This window comes from Manis pentadactyla, chromosome 11 (genome assembly GCF_030020395.1).
Source record: "Manis pentadactyla isolate mManPen7 chromosome 11, mManPen7.hap1, whole genome shotgun sequence".
NCBI lineage: Eukaryota > Metazoa > Chordata > Mammalia > Pholidota > Manidae > Manis > Manis pentadactyla.
This window is the reverse complement of record NC_080029.1, coordinates 9,243,528-9,263,987: the sequence shown is the minus strand read 5'-3', so window position 1 is coordinate 9,263,987 and position 20,460 is coordinate 9,243,528. Positions and strand designations below refer to the sequence as shown.

The 20,460-nt window shown below is 47.9% G+C and overlaps 1 protein-coding gene, 1 long non-coding RNA gene and 1 other non-coding gene across 7 annotated transcripts in view; all 3 read right to left on the bottom strand.

Annotated features, from left to right (window-relative positions):
• Positions 1-5,828, bottom strand: part of SYNE3 (spectrin repeat containing nuclear envelope family member 3) — a 95,244-nt gene extending 89,416 nt beyond the window's left edge. For 4 of the 5 annotated variants that reach the window (XM_036882028.2, XM_036882027.2, XM_036882029.2 and 1 more), the window contains exon 1: positions 5,689-5,828. The gene's annotated coding sequence lies outside the window, so the exon portion shown is untranslated. The remainder of the gene's footprint in view (positions 1-5,688) is intronic. The other variant, XM_036882030.2, reaches the window with a different exon arrangement.
• Positions 5,829-18,595: 12,767 nt separating this feature from the next.
• Positions 18,596-20,397, bottom strand: LOC118910814 (uncharacterized). Its single transcript, XR_005024171.2, has 2 exons — positions 20,031-20,397; positions 18,596-18,803 (listed from the first exon to the last, which is right to left on the bottom strand). It is a non-coding gene; the product is annotated as an uncharacterized LOC118910814 (long non-coding RNA).
• On the bottom strand, positions 19,111-19,385 carry LOC118910949 (small Cajal body-specific RNA 13). Its single transcript, XR_005024264.2, has one exon. It is a non-coding gene; the product is annotated as a small Cajal body-specific RNA 13 (non-coding RNA).
• Positions 20,398-20,460: the final 63 nt, after the last annotated feature.

Here is a 20,460-nt window from a genome sequence, read left to right as displayed (position 1 = left end):
TTTGAGATCTCAAATAAAGCTCCTGGCTTAGAGTCCAACCAGTGATGACAGTAGCCCCCCTACTCCGCCCATGCCTTGGTGATGGCCAGCAGGGCCCAACCCTAGAGACTGGCCTCCCCTTTTCACTCGAGCAATCATCACCGCAAATTGTGTTACATCACCAACGCTGAAGAAAAGGACATTTAGGGTAGATGGTTCTAAGGGAAGGGTACTAGCCCAGAGGACACTGTCTAGATCCCAGATAAGCTCCAAGGCACCTGAGATACTTGGGCCAGCCATTTCTGCTCATGGAGACTCAGTTTCCCCACAGGTAAGAAGAGAAGCTCAGATGAGATAACCTCTAAGGTTCCAGCTGGTCCTGGCATTTTCTTAGACTCCACTGCAGCTGTCGCTTCTGAATGCTTCTTGAACACTGCACACACATGATCTCTCCAGGCACATACAGGAAGGGTTTGTTTCCCAGTCTCTGAAAGCTGCCTGACTTGTGCAAAGTTCTCTGTCATCAGAGCCTCACAGAAGCCCTGTCCTACAGGGAGGAACCACCAGCCCAGTCAGATAGGTGAGAAATGGGTTCACGGGCTCTGACTGGCCCCAGAGCACAAAGCAGGGCTGGGACCTGCCCCCAGACTCCACTGCCCAGGTGAACACATGGGCTGGGGTCCCAACGGCTGCCTCCATGCACACAGAGCATCAGGAAACCACCACCAAGAGTACCAGTCCTGGGATGCCTGACTGTTTGAGTCCCGTTGCCCTTGGTGGACAGCTCTGCAGAGGGAAGGCCCAAAGAACATCCTCAATTGGGCAGAAAGGTGGTGGCTAGGAATCAAAGTGAGTGCTGAAAGCACCAGGGCCCAATGGGACGGGTTCCCACTATTCTCACTTCATTGCTGCCCTTCCTGCAGAGCAAGCTGTGTCCTAGGAGGCAGGTTTGGCAGTTGGAGCCGGCAGCCTTCAGAGCTTTGTGTGATCTGACAGCTGGGGGGACACCGCCCAATCACCCTGGACAAGGGCATGTCCTGAGGCCTCGCCAGGCTGGGCCGGGCTGCTGGGGGTTGCAGCTGCTGCGTGCACACCGCTCCACCACTTACCTACCATGTGATCTGGAGCTGGAGCAAGGCATTTAACCTCTCGGAATGGGTTTGCCCAACTGAAAATGGGGATAAGCATGCTCATGGCACTAATACGTCACAGATTCCAAGCATGCAGAGTGGGAATGTAAGGAGCTGTCCTAAGAGGGCTCATCTAGGAAAGGAGACTCTAAATACTGCTCTTCTGTTTCTTTTGATGATGTTTTTGTTCAGGTAAATTCTGGAAGTGTGTGCTAACAGCCTGTTGTAGCTCTCTTTTGACTTTTTAAAATTAAAATGATCACACTAGTTTGACCCCCCGTTTTCCCACCTGTCCCCAGGAGGAAGCTGTGGCCCTTGTACAGAAGTAGCACAGGTGTGACGGTGGTGTCCTTTTGAGAGTCACACAGGCGTGGCAGCCCAGAGCAAACTCCTCTGCCTATGTGTCTAATGTTGACCTTGGTCGGGGCACTCCCTTCAGCCATGACACTAGCAGGTTGGTCCAGGTGACCTGAAGTTCCTGTCAGCTCAAACATTTCAGCATTTTCTGATTAAGAAGCAAAACTCCTCAGGGGAGGACTCTGATTTATCCTGTTGATAATCTGAGATCATAGAGTGTTAATGTCATTTTCTTGTGTGAACTTCAGAAGAGGGAAATTACTTCTCCTAAAGAAAGAGAAGTCACGTGTCTGTCATAAAACAGGATTTGTGGTTGTTTAATCTTTTAAATCCAGCCAGATTAACATTTGGATCTGTGGGAAGAAACATTTGAATCCATGGGAAGACTCTGATTTTCTAAGAGAGATTTGTGAAAATGTTCCATTTGATATATACAATGGAATATACAACTGACCGTTGACCAGTGTGGGGGTTGGAGTGCTGACCCCCACATAGTGGAAAATCCTCATATAATTTTTGATTCCCCCAAAAACTTAACTCCTAATAGCCTACTATTGACCAGAAGCCTTAGCCATAACATAGTCAATGAACACAGATTTTGTATGTTATATGTACTTTACACTGTATTCTTACAATAAAGTAAGCTAGAGAAAAGAAAATGTTTTTTCAAATTATTGCAAGTCTCCAAAAAATTTTCTAATATATTTATTGAAGAAATTCTGTAAAAGTGGACCTACACAATTCAAACCTATTTTGTTCACAGGCCAACTATGTATTGTACGTAGATATTTGTAAATGATGAGCCATAAAAATATTTTAAAGTAATACCCACAAGCCCACCACTGGTCCAAAGAAACAAGATAATGGATCCCACTGCAGGTGGAGCTGGCCCTCCCTGATCCTGCACCTTCTGCCCCACCAAAGATAACCAGCCTGATTTTGCATTACATTCTATTGCCTTTTTTAACTTGCTTAAACTGTTGAAACAGAATTTATGTATACAGGCTTGCATAAAACAAACATGTACTTACAAATAAGTACAAGGTGAATTCCTTTGTAACAGCCCTCCATGGACTTCCCAGTGCCAAGCCATCCCCTCAACATGATATCTGACTTTTAATTAAAGTAGCCAATCACCTTTTTGATTTTTGCCACCACTTCACCTGTCATGTAAGGATCACTCAACAACTTGTTTAGTATTTGTGTTTTGGGCTTCGTAACTTCCTTAGTAGCTCTCTGCTCAGCGTTTCAAAGCGTTTCAGAGATGCTGGATGCCCTGGGCCAATTCTGCAGCCTCGAAATCCGGGCAGAGGTGCGGGCTCGGTACATTGTTACAGTTACATTAGGAGGATTAGTAATGATGAAAACCGTTATAACCCCTCTTTACAGCATGTCCCCATCCTGCTGGCCATTCTGCTGAGTGTTGTCTCCAATTGTCTCATTTATCTTTACAGCAACCCCTCAAGGGGGTGTTGGGGCCTTTTCTCTCTTTTTCAGAAATGAAATAATTGAGGTTTTGACTGCAGGACTGTCCCATCTGCTTCCTAGCTGCTCATCCCCAGGCACATCAACCCTAAATCCTGAAGCCATGATTCCCTGGCAGGTGCTGAGTTAGCAGACACTTCTGTAACTTCCATCTGCTCCTCCCAGGTTCCTTTCTTGGTGGCCCTGGTGGGCTACTTTTACATGTGACAGCAGAAAGAAGCTCAGAATCTTTTTTTTCCCAGCAAATATCAATGCATTAATGATGCCTGGCATCCTTCCTCGTCTGTACTGTTCTGATGATTAATGTGCAACACTGTCCTCCTATTGTTTGAGACAGGTTGTGTGGTGTAATGGAGAGCATCAAGTTAAAAGCCCTGAGTTCAAACCCTATCTCTACCACACCCCACCTCTGAATCTGTCTCATCCATAAACAAGCTCGCAATGGCAGCCTGCCCTGCCGTCAGAATCATAAGTGGGGAGAGACAGGACGTGCTTCGTGAAGAGCCTACAGACTCACGGAGCCTCCCTGCAGGCCCCTCTCAAATCTCTGCCCGGATCATGGACTAGCTCGCTGGGCCAGATGGGCTCTGAGGGGGATGATCCAGAGCCACCCCACAATTTGACAAACACCAGGATATCAAGGAAGAGAGGTAAAGGGCAGAGCTGGGGGAATGGGGGGGGGGGATCGGGCCCCAACCGGGCCCTGTCACCCCGAACTGTGACAACTGCTCACATGGACTGTGTCTGGCACCACACACCATGGTGTTCATGGAACGTCTCCTTTGATGCTCACGGCGCACTATGACACAGGCATCAGGGTTATCTCCCCTCTGGTGGGAAGGAAATCAAAACTCTGCAAGGTGAAGTGACTGTTCCACGGCTAAGGCAGGACCCAGCCACCCCATTCCTAACCGCTGGGCAGCACCAGAGGCCCTGCTGCCCCCTGGATTCCCAGGGGCTCCACGATTCTGTGGAGGTTGTGCTGGACCAGCCCAGTCTTGCCCCCAGGGGCAGAGGTCATCCTGCAGCCCAGCTGGGATCCCCCAACAACCCCCTGCCTGTGGTTCCTGCATCACAAGCTGGAAGGGCCACCCAGGCATGGTCAGGTCCGCAGCTTCTGGGGAGTCACAAAGAAAGCACCTGGGCTGGATGGTTGTTCCACAGAGACGGGGGAGCTCAACCTCACCCTGATGGGTGTCTGCGGGGACCAGCCTGCACCCGAGGCAGAAACCTGAGTCTGGACTCTCCCCACCACCCGCCAGGTACCACCACCAACTCCTCGGGGCCTTCTCCAGAAAGAGATGAGTTCCAGAAATAAGCTTTCCCAGCCACCTCCCCCCTCCAGCTGCCCTCCGAGGGGACTCTCTGGCAGTAAATGATGCCCCGAGGCCAGCAGGCTTGGCACAGCTGTGGCTGTCGGTGGCCAAGCACAGTCCTGCTGAGGAATGTGCAGACCCACATGTGTCAGAGCCCCGCTGGGGCACGGTTACAGGAAAAGGAGCAAACAGCCTGTTGGCATGGGCTCACCCCTGCCACCTCCTGGCTCTGGACCCCTGGGGGCTGGGGGCTGCCCTGCAGTGCAGGGCACTCCAGGAGAGCCAGGTTCTGTTACTGGTTGTGCAGCTTTGGGAAAAACTCCCTCTCCCTCTCTGGGCCAGTGTCCTCTTTTCTTGGTGAACGAGAGGCTGTCTCAAGCTCAGAAGGGCAGTGATTTTGTGACATGCTCCCTTTTCTGGGAGGACACTTTTCTCCACTGTCTCCTCTATCCTCCTCCTATGGGCCGGGGCACACCCCCAGGGATGCCAGGCTCCCCCACTGGCAGCCCATGGCAGCAGAAAGCCCCTCACTAGTGCCAGGAGGAAGTAAACCCTTCATAAGGGAAAGAGACCTGAACCTGGGAGAGGGTTCCAAAGAAGCCTTGAGCCAGAGCTTCAGGGCCAAAGTGATAATATTGTAGCATTCATTATCACCCACCCCAGTTCAAGTCCCCTGCCCAAGAGTTTTGAAACAGAGGTCTACTGGCTACTTGGGGGCACCCACTGCCCCTGGGTTAACCACAGGGCCACATCCACCAGGTCAACTGGAGTCAAGATCTGCAGGCCTAAGGGGAATCAGTATCCATTTGGGGCTCCCTCGGTCCCTGCAGATCTGTGGCTATGTCTCCTTTTAGAGATGTGGGATGAGGCTCAGAGAGGCTGAGCAGCTGCCCAAGGCTGCACAGCCGGGAGGTATCTGAATGAAACCGAGCCTGCCGCGCGAGACTTCCCCTCGACCCCGCCACACCGCCGGCTCTGGGTTCCCTCCAGTACCACTGAGCGAACTCGTGGTCGCCGGGAGCGCGAACTCGCGTCCGCGTTTACTGCCCAGGCCGAGAACGCGCGGCGGCGCGAGCCCGCGGTGACAGGTCCGCCTGCCCCAGACGGAGGCAGAGCGAAGGCTGGAGGAGGCGCCCCGGCCGCCGGCGACGCGCTGCCAGGGGCTTAGGGGGTTTTTCCTGGGGACTGAACCTCCGGGGTTGGGGAGCGGAAAGGGTCGGGGATTTCGCAGGCTGCAAGGAACGGCTGGTTTGATTTAAACTAAAAATACCCGCCCGCCGCAGCTGTCACCCGGGCCCCCGCCCCAACGCCGGGCGCGCCCCCTCACTGCCCTGGACGGTCGGCGACCCCCGCCCCTGGGGGAGGCCTCAGGGCTGGGCCGGGGGCCCAGGCCCCGACCTGCCCGGCCCCGCGCCACTCACCCGGCCCGGAGGTGCAGGAGCGCGGCGCCGCGGGCAGCTCCGGCCGCGCCGCCCTCCTCCTCCCCGCGTCCCGGCGGCTCCGGAGAGGGGCGGGGGCGGGGCGGGGGCGGGGCGGGGCCCGGACACCCGCCCTCGCCCGGGCCCCCGGGGACCCGCCGCAGGAGGCGCTTCGGGGCCCCGCCACCCCGTCCCGGCCCAGGAGGAACGCTCCCGGCTCTGCGCTCTGCGGGGGCCCCCGGGTCGACATCAGCCCGGCGGTGCCCAACGCAGACCGCCCCCCCCCCCCCGGGGGAGGGAGCCCCATCCCTGCTCCCCGCCCGGCCCCCAGGGTGCCCTCTCCGCCCCGAGCCCCAGCCCCTCCTCCCGCCTGCCACAGCCCGGGTCTCATCCTTGCAGATGGCGCGGAGCCCATCTCCCCTGGGGAAAGTTAGATCTAGGGAGGGAGTTCCTCTGGGGTCCAGACTTGAGGAGAGGGCTGGGGAGCTGGCAGGTGTTGCCCTCTCAGAGCCGAGGTTGGGGCAGAGGCAGGCGCACCCCTCCCCGAGGCTCGAAATCCAAGAAGGAAGTGACACCCATCAGCCAGCCAGACAGTGAGGGCGCCCCATCCGGCCCCTCCCACCCACGGTTCGCGAGCCACCGCGCAGGGGACCTCTGGGTGCCAAGCTAGGTTGGGAGACCGCCAGGATGACGAGCCGCGGCAATGGGCGGTGAGCCACAAGAAAGGTGAATCCCACCCCTTATCTGAACCCCCTACGATCCCGAGGCCCAAGGATCTGCCTCCCTTTCTCTCCAGGAGCCCCTACCCACGAAGGACTCATCCTCCCAACTGTCTGCCAACCGCTAATCCAGCGACTCCACCACCTGTTTCACCTTGCAGGAGAAAGTCTAAATCTTACCTTTCCGTGCCTTTGTCTCCCAGTGCCTTCAAGCCCTTTGTCCTCAACCCCAGCCCAGATCTTCTACCCTAGTCCAAGCTCTTCCTGGGAGTAACTACAGGTGCACAGGGCGGTTTCACCTCCTTAGGATGGGGATGAAAGCCGCTAAGGGAAGACACAATTTGTTGAACTCTCTACCATGCAGGCTCCAGTCTTTACAATTTAGGTGTGGCTACACCCATTTTGCAGATGAAGAAAAGGAGGCAGGGCTTGAAGAGTTAAATAACTAGCCTAAATCTAATTCTTACCAGAGCAGGATGCCAAAACCCAAAATTAGCACTGGGGTAGACTTAGCTTGATTTAGAATGCCAGAGTGCCAGCCACACCCCCTTAGTGCCCGTTCATTAAGATATAGTTATTAAGAGTCATAGGAGATACACACAAAGCGCTTCTCCCATCCTTGCCCTTTACTGGCTCTAGGTGTCCTATTATGTTTCTCATTATCACCCTGACTCCATTCGAAGTTAGGCCTTGGGGTGACACCATCCAAGCTGAAGTTGCAGAGGGCGATTAGCCATTATAACAAGAGACTACTTGGCATTTGGATAATGCTCTTTGCTTTTCCAAGTGTTTTCATGTGGATCTCTTCATTAAATATCTGCAAAGATACTCCAGGTAGTTAGGAAAAGCCTAATTAGTTCTGTTCTATGGAGGCAAGTAAGGCATAAACAGGTCAGGTGATTGCACAGTGGTTTAAGATGGCCCTGGCATGGTTGCTAGAAGGATGGAAGTCAGTTTCCTACAGTAAGGGATGCCCTGTTGCAGGTAGGAGTAAAGAGCTCAAGCTCTGGTGTCAAATTGCCCAAGTTTGCAACTTTCAGCTTGTTACTCATCCTTGGCTTCCTTTCTGTTAAATGGGTCTAATAACAGGAATTTATGTTGAATGGTTTTATTCCTGGTATTGAGTACCCAGCTCATGTGAGCTGTTCTGGGTGTGGTATGCTCACTAGTTTTTGGCATACAGCTATCCAGCCCTTCATCAGACATTTCCTGAGCACCTACTGTGTGCTAGTCCCTGGGAATATGGAGAACAGGGCAGTGTTGTGCACAGAAATGAACTGTCCCTCTCACTGCTCATGTGTTGCGGAGCTTTGGAGCTGGACAGCCCAAATTCCAGGCCAGCTCTGCTACTTAACTGAGTGAACCTTAACAAGCCATGTAACATCTTTAGAACCTTGGTTTTCTCATCTGTTAAGTGGGGATAACAACAATATTTCACAGATGAGAATATATGGGATAAAAGTATCTCATAAACTGCAAAATACCATGCAGATATTAGTATCTTTGTTGTTCCTATTGTTCTTATCTTTAGTTTTACAGGGCTTGGTTCTTCTCAGAACACTTTCCCAATACTTTCTTAAGGCTGACAGAAAAGACAGGGCCTTATTTTTTGTTAATTCTAGGGCAGGCTTTTGTCATTCCACTGTAGTCCATCCAGAAGGGGAAACAGTTAAGTAAGCAAGGTATGAGAACAGGGGAGGGTGTGAAGTCTTCAACTCATCTTCAGCATTACCCACTGCTCCAGAAAGCAGAGGAAATGAAACTTATCTGGAAAGAAAACACTGGCACAGGATGGGGGGTGAGCCCTCCTGTCGTCTCTGGAATTGAGCACAGGAAACCCCACCCTGAGGCCTCCCTTTCAGAATGGCCCCGGAGAGGGAACCACAACTAGGCCCTAAAATTATGCCATCCGGAAATTCTGACTCATTTGGCAGTAGGGGCTGTTTGCGCAGCACCACAAAATGTCTCCCAAAAAGTGAAATTCTTACTGCTTTTCCCCCACGTGTGTTCCCTGCACCACTCACAAGGAAGCAGGGGCTGATTTAATAAGCCTGGGGAAATGTCTTGGGTCTGTTTCACATTTGCAATTGATTAGCCATTTTCAACAGGGATCCTGTACGAGTCTGATTTGGTAGGTGTGATCCTTAGCTGTTTGTGTGTTTGGTCCCCGCAGGAAGCATAGAACAAAAGCTAGAATGACTCTTATGGCTTATCTGACTCCTTGTTGTAGGAATGGGTAAATTGAGGCAAGAGGGCAGAAAGGAGGGGCCATGCCCAGGGTCGCTGGGTGGTAATTGGTGTTCTGGACATTTATGTTCCCATTTCTCTGCCCCTAGCCTGGCTTTCTTTCCCCTTAGTGATGACTTAAATAAGTACTACTGGCTAAGCAGAGATGAAAAACTCACACTGGGGTGACCGTTTCTAGGGTGCTTCATCAGACAAGTCCTGATCTGGGTGTGGAGACTGGCTCTCCACCTGGCTCTGCTTTCAGCTTCTTTCTTTGTTTTCTTTTTGAGCCAGTTCTCCAAGAGTGAGTCTGTTCCCCTCCAGCTTGCCATGTGCTTGCAGGGTGAGCACATCCACCAGCCCGGCTAGTGGTGAGGAGGCTGCCTTCCCCCTGGCCGCGGCCACCCAGTAACTGAGCAGGGCCACCGCTGCTGCAGGGCAATGAGCTGCCTCAGACACAAAGTATGGGAAGCAGAGTCATTCAACACACTCCTCTAGACACACGAATTGTGCTGCTTTTGTAAAATAAAAATATGAAGTGTGTTGGAAGCATAGGACCAGATCCTGGGAAGACTGGGTTCCTATCTTTGTTAATGACGCTAATTAGCTGTGTAACTGTGGGTCACTTCTAAGTTTCTGAATCTGAGAAATGAGAGAATTGGAAGAGATCATCTCTAAGTTCCTCCTCCCAATTTAAGAAAAGATGTAAAACTTGATTGTGTTAGACAATAACGTCATTTAGCATGACTAAATGTTGGTCTACTCCACAGAATAAGTACTAACAGAAGCAAAAAGTTAAGGTGCAATCGACAAACTTCACTCCTAAAAAATAAAGTCCTTCTAAAAGAGGCTTTCTCCTATCAGTGGTCAACCCAATTGACTCTTTTGTAAAAATTAAACATTTGATTTTGAGACAATTGTAGATTATGTAGTTGAAATAAATTACATGGCAAGATCCCCTGTACCTTCTACCCAGTTTTTTCCAATGGTACCTAAGTTTGCAAAACTCTATAATATCACAACTAGATACTGACACTCAGGCCTTCAAGATACAGAGCCATTTCCATCACCGCAAAGAGCCCTCTGCTGTTCCCACCCTTGCTCTGATCCCCTCCCAACCCTTGCCAGCCATTACTCTGTTCCCATTTCTACAATTTTGCTGTTTCAAGAATGTCATATAAATAGAATCATAAAGAATGTAACCTTTGAGGATTGGCCATTTTCACTCAGCATAATTCACTGGTGATTCAACCAGGTTGTTGCTGTGTCAAGTTCACACCTCTTTATTGCTGAGTAGTATTCCACAGTATGAACAGACCAGGTTTGTCTAGCCATTTACTTGCTGAAGGACAATTGGGTTTTTCCAGTTTGGGGCTATGATAAGTAACACATTTAGTGCTTTTATTTATATTTAGTTATATATAAACCTTTAGTACAAGTTTTTGTGTCAACATGTCTTCACACTTTTAAGTTTTAACTATTGATTATTGTGCCTATATTACCACACCCTCAGTTTTTTCCCTACTTATTTATAGTGATACCACACTCCAAGGATGTTTAAGTGTTTAGTAATTGCCCACGAATTGTGGAAATCCAACAAAAGCAAGCTGCATTCCTACCATCAGGAATTTACAATCTACGGGACAAGCAACATTAAGACGGAAATACTGAACTCACACTGAAATTACAAGACGACACTGAATGTCATCGAATGCTAGACTGCGCGGCACAGAACTCACTCTTAGAGGATTCCAGAAAGAGGACAGGTGTGAAGGCTCAAGTGTCTAAGAAAAGGCATTCTGGATAAGGTGGAATGTGAGCGCGCTGTCTGGAATGATGGAGAATAATAATGATCTTTGACATTTATTAAAATATACTAACTTATTTATTCTTATACTAACATATTTAATCCTCAACCCCACCCTTCAGGGTAGCTACTGTCATTATCTAATTTTACGAATGAGGGAACAGAAAGAGTAATAATTTGCCCAACATCACACAGCTATCATGTGACTGATTTAGGGCACAAAGCCAGGTACTCTGGCCTCAGCCCACACTCTCAATGGCTACATATTCTGTCTGGTAGCCATAGCTGAGGACCATTTTCTGGTCATGATTAGATTCCAATCCATTTCTTCAGTTATGTTTTTACACAGAGCTATGTGGAACCCAAAATGTTAAACTCTGGCTTCATTAATGTCAAGTGTTCCTTATTTAAGGTTATTGATGAGCAATTAAGGTACTTTGCAAAGAACAGTGCCAGCTCTAGTAACTGGTGAGAAGTCTGCACCTGAGGTATGTGCTGGGATAAAGGGAGCAGCAGCTGGGAAGTGTGTGTATGTGCGTGTGTGTGTGTGTGTGTGTGTGTGTGTGTGTGTGTGTGTGTGTAAACAGCAGGGTGTGTGTGTGTGTGTGTGTAAACAGCAGGGTGTGTGTGTGTGTGTGTGTGTGTGTAAACAGCAGGGCTGAACCCTGAACTCTCTGGTTATGTTGATTACGCAGCAAGAAAAACGTCAGAGTCCCAACTTCATATAAACCATTAACACACAGGGCAAGCTGAGCCCATTTCAGACAATGACTGTGGTTTTGTGTTCTCTGAATTGCTGGGTACTTGGGAGGTCACATCCATACTCCACTCTTTCTTCAGCTGCTAAACATGTAAGATGTGCAATTATTCTTGGCACAGGGGTGGCTGCCCTCGCCCTCCCAGCTTCATCAGTTTGATTGCAACACACCATACTAAGAACCTGGCTTATTTGCTTTTGATCTGAAACCGAAATGCAGCCTTGATGATGCGAGTGTTGCCCGTGCTGGGGTGGGTTGGCAGGGTGAAAAGCCCATTGGATGAAAATCTCCTGACGTGGTGTGTCTCCGGGCTCTGCTTTCCCCAGCTGCCGAGAGCCACGCACAAGTCCCCACACCCAGAAATGGGGCCACTTCCAGCCCGTCTTCCCTGCAGGAGCTGTCATGAGGATCACAGAGAACAAGGACGATCAGAATGTACTACGAACGTAAAGTTCTGTGCAAACATATGCTACCCGGGGAAATTAAATCCTCTGATTACTATGCTTGCGAACAAGACTTCACGACAGAGAGCCACTCATGAAGAGGCTGTCAGGAAGGCTTCTCCACTGAGGAGGAAGAGAAATCGTTTACTGTTTTGCTCCTTGGAGACATGTTTTTGAAATCTGCTGAAGTGTTCTCTCCTTGCCTCTGGCAGGCGGGGCTGCTGTGAGCATGTGATAATATTAGAAGCGCTGTGTGATAGGCAGTGTGCCCAGGAAGCCAGGGAGGCCTCTAGTCCCGCCTGGCAGACACGCAGAGGCGTGGCCTTGACAATGAGTTAAGGAAGTAGAACTCAGGCAGGGCATGTGGGCCACCCCTGCACTGACAGGTGAGCAGACAAGGTTGTGTTCTTTGGGGAAGCCCACACTTGGGGTGAGGCACACCCTGTTAGTGGATTTTCAGGGGCTTGTGTCAAACAGGTCCACAAGTCCATAAGACACCTGTTGATCCTAATGACAATTCTTGAACGGCCCAAGACATTTCCCAGCAGAGAAGGCCGTTTCACTGCAGGAGCCTCCCTCCACCAAACCTTAGAGTCTTGCTGCAAACAGCTGGCCCCAGACACCCACACGACCTTGCACCTGCCAACCTCGCATGACCCAGCCTGGGATTCTAGACCTTTCATCCCACATCTCTCCTTTGAGGGAGAGTTGGGATGCAGAGAAAACTGGCAATGGCCCCTGCATGCACCTCTTGGCTAATTAAAAAAGCCATATTCAGCAAACAAGCAACCCCCATAAACAGGTAGGAGAGAAGGCAGCCACACGTCCTGCCAGCTTCAGCAGTCAAGACTGTTTCATCACCCAAATGAACCCAAACTGCAATGTCTGTGTGCTTGTGTCACTGGTGAAGGTGGAAAAAAGGACTGGACCTAGTCTGTTCAGTTTATAAACTCTCAGTTGGCCTCAAACACACAAAATTAACAGCCAGAGGACACCAAGGTCATGGAGCAAGGCGACAGCTGGACCCCAACCCAGCACTGCCAAAGCCGGGCGACGCTCTGACGCTTCCTGGGCCTCTGTGGCTCCACACGTCCTGCTCCAGGCCCCGTCTCCTGGAAGCACTCGCTGCCGTCTCTCCTCTGACCTCCTTTTCCGTCTTCACAGTCTGTCCCTCCCTAACTGCCTACATTCTCCAGATTTCTTCTTTTTTCTTCTTTTTCTCCTTCTCCCTGCCCAACTTGCTTTGATTCAGGTGCAGACCTGAAGAAGCAATGATCTGAATAATCGCCCCCTACGTTACAGATATAACCTGATGATTTAGGATTCCTTGAAACTCAGAATGTGCACGAGTAACCCTTCATCCTCCTTCCCCCTTCCCGAATTCCCCGCCTCAGCAAGTAGGAGCTACGTGGCTAAGCCAGCAACCTGGGGAGAAGCTGGAGTCCGTCTCTTCTTCCCAGCCCTCTCCCCACATCCTGCCAGCCTTCAGACGCTGTCAGTCCTGCCTTCAAAGACCGCTTGCCCAGGAGCCCTTCGCTCCCCGATGGCACCCAGAGGCCCGGCATAGTTCCATGGGAGGGGACCCGACGGCAGCCTCCAGCCCCGCCTCCCTGTCAGCCTCAGCCGCCTCCAGTTCATCCTGAACCACCCTGCTGGCTCATCTCTCAAGCATCCTGCCACGTACACGCTCTCTGTGACCTTCCTTCATCCCAAGGATGAATCCTAAGGCCCTCAGCTGTGTCCACATGTGCACATTTCTAAAGAAACTCCCCGCATTCCCCCGCAGGGCGCCTGGGCCACAGGGCCTGTGCCCTGGTTGTATCCTCTTCCTGGAACGTCTTTCCTTAGTAAATAGCTGCTCTTTACCCTTCTTTCAACACTCTGTTCAAACGCCACGCCCTCTGCTAAGCTTCCTCTGACCGGAGGCCCTGGCTGGCTGGCCTCAGCCTCCCACCCCACCGCTCTCCTGTGTGTCCTAACGTTCTCACACTCCCCATCCTGAGGCTGAGGTCCTCCGAGGGGCAGTGCCTTCCCACTCTGTGTCCTGCTTAGCGCAGAGCTGGGGGGTGCTCCATGGTCCACGGTTTCTTCACCTCCTATAGACAGCATCTGGGGGTTGCTCCTATCTGCTAAATAGGAAATTTTAATTAGCCAGCAGATGCATTTACTGGCACTAAACACTATGAGTTTCACGTGGTAAGGGATTTGAGATACTGTCCTGTATTCACAATGTTCCTCATTCAGGGATGATGCATTGAGCACATACTAAGTGCTGGGTATTGTGCTAAGGACCAGGGGCAGAAAATGAATTCTGTAGGACTAGAAGCTGACAGTCTGCTGGCAGGGGAAGGGCACATAAAATAAAATGGAGAAACATACAAAACCCCCCGAAAAGGGTTTTGGTCCTCAACAGCAGTTGCAGTAGGGCTGGGCGGCAGGCAGTGCAGTGGTGATATTCTTCAGCGCCTCTGTACATCCTGGATAGAACACTACAACAGCAAGCACTGACTTGCCTTATGGATGGCTGTCTCCAGGCCTAATATTAGTGGAGCTTTCTCAAGCCCCGCATTTCTTTCACACTATTTAGAAAAACCCAATTTATGTCAATGTCATTCAATCCCTCACCACCTAATTTAATCTAGCATTTTTTAGTTGCTTACCATGGACTAATGAGGTTCATAAGAGAGGTAGAATAGAGTTGTTTATTTGGCATAATGAGGGAAGAAAGCATTCCTCCAAGATCTGTTTTTTAACATAACTCCTTTAAGCCATGTGTGTGTGTGTTTTTTGTTGGCAATCTAATATATACTACGTTTCCAAAGCATGTGGAATACAATTTCCTTTTCTTGATGACTTGGAATTATTATATAAGGTTCTAATGCTTAAGAAATATTGACATGTGAGGGCTGTTTGCTTCTGCCTATATCACATGCTCCCAGAATACTGCTTTAAAAACAAAAAAATCCCAGAGTATCTGCTTCTTAATTTTTTAAACCTGTTAACATGTTAGTCTTTGCATCTCCCTGCTTTAGTGTTGGCCTTTCAAACTTCCTGCTTCTAATCTTTTGTGGCTTATTAGAAAACTAAGCAAGTTAGCCGTTTCCTAAAATAAGAACAAGCCCTGGGTAAGAATTGAGAGACTCTTTCTAGAATCAGGCAAGCTGATTGATTCTCAGACACTCTATGTAACCCGGACAGCAGATATGTATTGGCTCTCACTGACCCTGCTTCCTAAGTAAGTGACTTAGTGCCCCCTAGCTGCCTTGCAGGGTAAAGGCAGAGACTCACCAAAGTGGCCCAAGTTTCTCAAAACAGTAATTTTGAAAAATGATTTTTAACACAAGCAAAAATTTCTTCACGTAAGAAGACATTATTGTCCCCAGCCAGCCAGCAGTAGATGTGAATTATCACAGGGCAGCAGCTGCATGGTATGAAGAGAGATGAACCAATGGGAATATCTCACCAACTGGACCGACACGCACACTTGGAGCCACACTGACACAGGCTACCATAGGAAAAGAAAACACCAGGTCACTGGGGGAGCAGGCCTGAAAATATGCCACCTTCTCCTCTTGGTCACTCAATTTTTCAAGTAAGGTCTCTACAAAGTCCTCTCCCACCCTTTTTTTTTTACAGAGTAAAATTAGTTTATAATAGAGTTTTTTATTAAAACTCTGAAACTCTGGCTTACATAAATTTGGTATCGGTTAATTATACCTCAGTAGGTTACACATTCAAGAAAGTGTAAAGTTTAGAGTTAATTGGGATTTTCTGGTCATAAAAGCAGAACAAATATTTAATTTTTTAATTCAATATTTAGTATCTCATGTCATTTCCAAACCACTGCCCCTCTTCATGAAGTTTGGGTGAATTTCTTATCTTTTGTTAGATCAATTCTTGAAGAAGGCTGGAGCAATAGATTTGCATGATGGCAAGATTTAACTTTGGAATCATGAAATTATTAAGGCTGAAAGGTTGAAGTACTAAGTGAAATTCTGAGTCATCATAAATAGCATATGGCCTTGGCAACACATCTTAGCAATCACTCAAAAGAGGACAATAACATGTTCTAAATATTCATTTGGCTGCAAACTCAGTGAATACCAGGGGCAGACATAAACTACCGCTAACAGATACATTTTCTTAACAGGTTTGACACATGATGGCTCCTTGTTGTTTATATTCTGTGGTCCAGACAGACACCTTTTCAGAAGTTGCTGGAATATAGTAACAGTTTTGAGTTATGGAAACTCTTCTGCTGGTAAAACGCATAATACAAAACAAAACCTTTCATTCCACAGAGAGTTGAGGGAAAGTCAATTCTTTTATCACCTTTAATCAAACCTTACCATGTTACATGATTAAAACTCAATTCTTATTATCACCTTAGGAGATAGGATCTGAATAAAGTAAGGTTCTCAACATAACAAAGTCCAGCAGGTGTCTGATTTTAAATGCCTGGGAGTTTCTGTCCTCTATGCAAAAAAGCAGCATGGGGACAAAAGAGTGTCCCCACTTCCAGAAGTGAAAAGCTATGGCTCCTATTTTTTTTTTTATTGGATTTCTGGATTGAAATTGCTATCATTTTAGTTTCACAATGTATAAAAAGCTCATCTATATTCCATATACACAAATGCAAAGCCAGCAAAGATAATTCAGGAATATTTAATTTTCTGTGGGACTTGCTGGTAATGCTATGATTCGGCAGTAGGACTTTAAGAAGTGCTTGTGCAAGTACCAAAACTTAAAAGAGAGGAACCCAAAGTGCTCAAGCCTGTCAAAAAGATGTTACAAATACCGGAAAGAGGATATAATTTGGGAACCAAAATGTCTGAGAACCATTCTCTTAGGATCAATGTAAATGAATTCATGTCCATGAAACCTGAAGAACAAAATAGTTGGCTATGCATGCAAGATGATACTGTTTGGGGGTGCAAATGTTTAGGAGCTGAGAAAGAGAGTACAGATTCCTTCAAACCCTGCAACCCTTACATAAAGATATCTTGAAATAGGCATAACCCTTTGCAGACCTAACAAGTACATTTTTCACAAACCCAGGAAGGGGAAGATAAGGGGGGTGGAAAATTCCATGGAGAGTCAAAAAGAACTCTTAAGCTTAGGCCTGGCACCCGAGCCTCCCACCTTTATATTCCAAACCCCAGAACAGATACAGGTTGTGCTGGGCATCTAGGCTTTTCATAAATGCTTCTTGGTAGATCCATTTCCACCTGCATCTTCCATGGTCTGTTCAAGACTGAACTAATCAATTTACACCATTTCTCTTCATTTTACCCAGATAAGGAAAGCAGGAGAGTGGAAGTGGGCCCTTCATGTCTCTAGGCTGAGCCCACATGATAAGGGAAACAGCGATTAGCAGAACTGAGCCACTCCCACGCACAGAGAAGTATTTATTACAACAGCTGTCTTGTCAGATAGACGTAGTAAAAATCCAAAAGGCATTTCTATCTTTGTATTAGGGATTAGCAAAAATTCTCGGAGGGTTGGGCATTGCCTTGGTTTCACACACATATTATTTTTAGGGTAGTTGGGGAATCAAGTTAATTCCAGGGTTGCAGTGATGCACTAAAGTTACTGGATAATAGGTAAGCGCACAAGAGAAAGTTTCAGGTTCCAGCTCAGGTCTCTGGTACTCTGTGTTTCAAATGCTATTTTAGCTCAGAATGTTTAGAGGCTCAACGCCTTGGACAACCCAAGCAGCCACTTTTCTCTTAAAATGACCAACTTGGACCTAAACAATTCTCTATCACATATCCTATGCACAGAAACACACCCTCTTTGCTAGAATGCATTACAGATTTTAAGACAGAAGTCAAGATTGGTAAACAGACATGTTGAGCATTCAAGTAAAACATTGTCTTAGGCTCAGTAATCCTACTCTTCATTTAGTTAATATATACAAAGAAACTATCTCAAATCTTCAAGGTTTTAACTATGGATTCAACGGTGAATTTGCTTCTGAAGGAGTAGGTGGAAAGGAAGAATTTTACCAAATGTAGTAAAGCATTATCTATAAATAAGCACAGGGAAGAAAAATATTTTTAGGATGTCTAAGCATGTTTACATGGCGTGATTATTTAGTTTGGGGCCTAATTTAATGTTCTGACCCAAATCCCAGGATTCTCTTAAGTTTCTGTGTAATTCCACCCTCACCTCCCCATTAATATTCACATGGGAGAGATCATGAACCAATAAAAGATTGACTTATCTGTTCAAAACAGCCAAATATGTTTGAGCATCGGTGCAGGTTTCTGACAACTACTAGTTTAAGAAGTGTATTTTTGTCATGCTTTCAATACAGAATTTCTACAGAGAAACCTCAAAATTACTATGCTGAATCATATATGAGTTTGATGCTTTGGGAGAAACATTTTGAATACTATTTTCTTCACTTCCTTAAATCACTGATGTTTGGTGCCAATACTCCAAGAGTGGTTTTAAAGCAAAGATAAAAAGGAGTATGTTCAACAAATAGGACATCTTGTATTTGTGGTTTGCTTTACTAAAAACTTAAATTTAGATGTATTGTTTCAATTTCTTTGGTTTGGATACATGATTTATTTCCTTGCCCTTGACCATGCTATCGAAGGCACCCCAGTGAGCTCCCTGAAAGAGCACCGACCTGCTTTCTCATCTCTTTACATCTCATGTGTGTTCACTCATACCCTACTACACCCAGAAACTATTAAGTTTGAAAAACACAGGCTTTGTATTCTTTCTGCTTAAGGATTACTCTTCATAGAATTATTCTCTTTAGTAAAATGTTTGACAACTAAAAAACACAACTACTCTTGTGAAGTCAGTATTACACACTGAGCAAGAGATATGCTAGTCCTCCTTACTGCTCCATGTCTGCATCCTCAGAAATTAAGTGTGCAAATTTTCCCTATTCCAGTCAACACAACAGCAGATTAGACAGTTTAAAGTAGGCAATCAGCATTTTGGGTTTTCAGGAACAAACAGCCAATATTTATTTCAAAAAGGTGTTAGTACAATGTAAGCACGACTAAAAAGTAGGTGATCTTGGAAATTATATATTCTCTACTGTTGGGCTTCTGAAACAACAGTTATGCGTCAGCATCACAGCATTGCATATATGTTTCTGTTCATGATGCTTGTTCCTCTGATATACCTGGAATCAATGAATCTGGGGGAAAAAAGAAGAATTCTTTAAGAAGCTGATCAATTTTGGGTCCCACATCAGAAAACTACCAAACATCAAGAACATCAATGGAGATGAAATAAATAGGTCACTGAGGAGCACTTCTGAGTAATGTCTTGGGTTTATTTTCAGTTTGTCAGGCTCAAGTTTTGTGCTGAATGACTGTAAGATCCGCTTGATGATAGCATGTATGTTAATTTTCTGATTTAAGATTTGAGCACCTCCAAAGCATAAACAGGTCCATAAACAGGTCACCTCCAGCAACAATCTTTTGAAAGTTTTTTAAGAAGTAATTTGTAGCAGTACTTAGTGTCCAACAGAAACCACTCCATCTGTTAAACAATATCTCGACTGCAAAGCTTCTCTTACTGTTGGTGAATAGATAATGACATGGCACAGTCATTACCACCGTGGCAACAGTACCCAGGAACTATCAGAGGAAAATTGCACATCGAACCGCTGGCTCTTGGGCAGTCATGCCTCAGCTTCCTCTGGAGTATGCTTTTTCTGCAAGTCTGGTGTGCTCTAGGGTACCACCAACCCAGCGCAGGTCCAAGACTACAGATCATGCAGCCATTTCACTAAGTCCAGCTCTTCCAGGCACTGTTCTAGGTCTGGAGGACACAGGAGTGAATTTAATCGAGTGCCTGGGATGTCAATAACCCAACCAATAAATGCATGTCAAGGTGTAGAAAGTACAGTGGAGAATGGAGAAAGCAATGCGCCTAGGAAGGCTTTTTCTCCTGTACCCTGCTTCAGTGCACCTGCTTTTTCTCACACTACTAGGTTTGGGCACCAGGTTTGTCTCGAGATCACGCGGAGGCACCGGCCCTAGCACGCAACAGCTGCTTAGAATACGGTTCTCGAAGGAACCAATTCCCTTCGTAGCTCCCCATTCAACAAAACTTTCCTGGACCTAAATCCATGGGCTTATGTGGGGTGGAAAGTCAGCGAAGCCCCAACCCCTGAGGGGATCATACAGATGAAAACGCTTTACAAACTTCTAAAATAAAAGTTGTTTTGGAAAAATAATCTCATAGCAGAGGCAGGAGCCATGGGGCGGCCTAGGGCTCTGTCCCACGTGCGCGCAAGGCCGAGGGAGGGCCCAGACACGTGGCCTCAGGCCTGGCCGCTAGTGCCCCGCCCGACCCCGCTCCAGCTACGAACCGCCGCAGCCGGCCGCCGCCTAAGGGAGGCGCGAGGGTCGCTCACCTCAGCTGGGAACGGCGGACTCAGGCCTGCTCCAGCCGGGCCACCGGCCTAAGGCCCGAACCTGACACCAGCCAACTGCGTTGCCATGGTAACTCAGCTATCTCCTAACACAGGAACCGGAACCTTCTTCTGGAAGTGACCCCTTCCCAGCGTTCCGCGGAACGGCCAAACACCGCCCAGAGCCTCTCCCAGTCATCTCGAGTATCCCAGCAGCCCCGACTACCCTCCGGAGGGAAGTCGTCTTCCCCCTAGTTTCGCCTCTCCTTGCCTCTGAGCCGGCCCTGATGGACAACCACTCTCTCCAATCAACTGACAAAGCGGTTGTTGATGGCCAACAGTAAGGCTGTAGGTTGAAGTGCAGGCGTAAGGACCACCTCTAACCTGTTGGGGAGGGATGAGTAATCTGATTGGTAGAACCGAGTAATTGCGG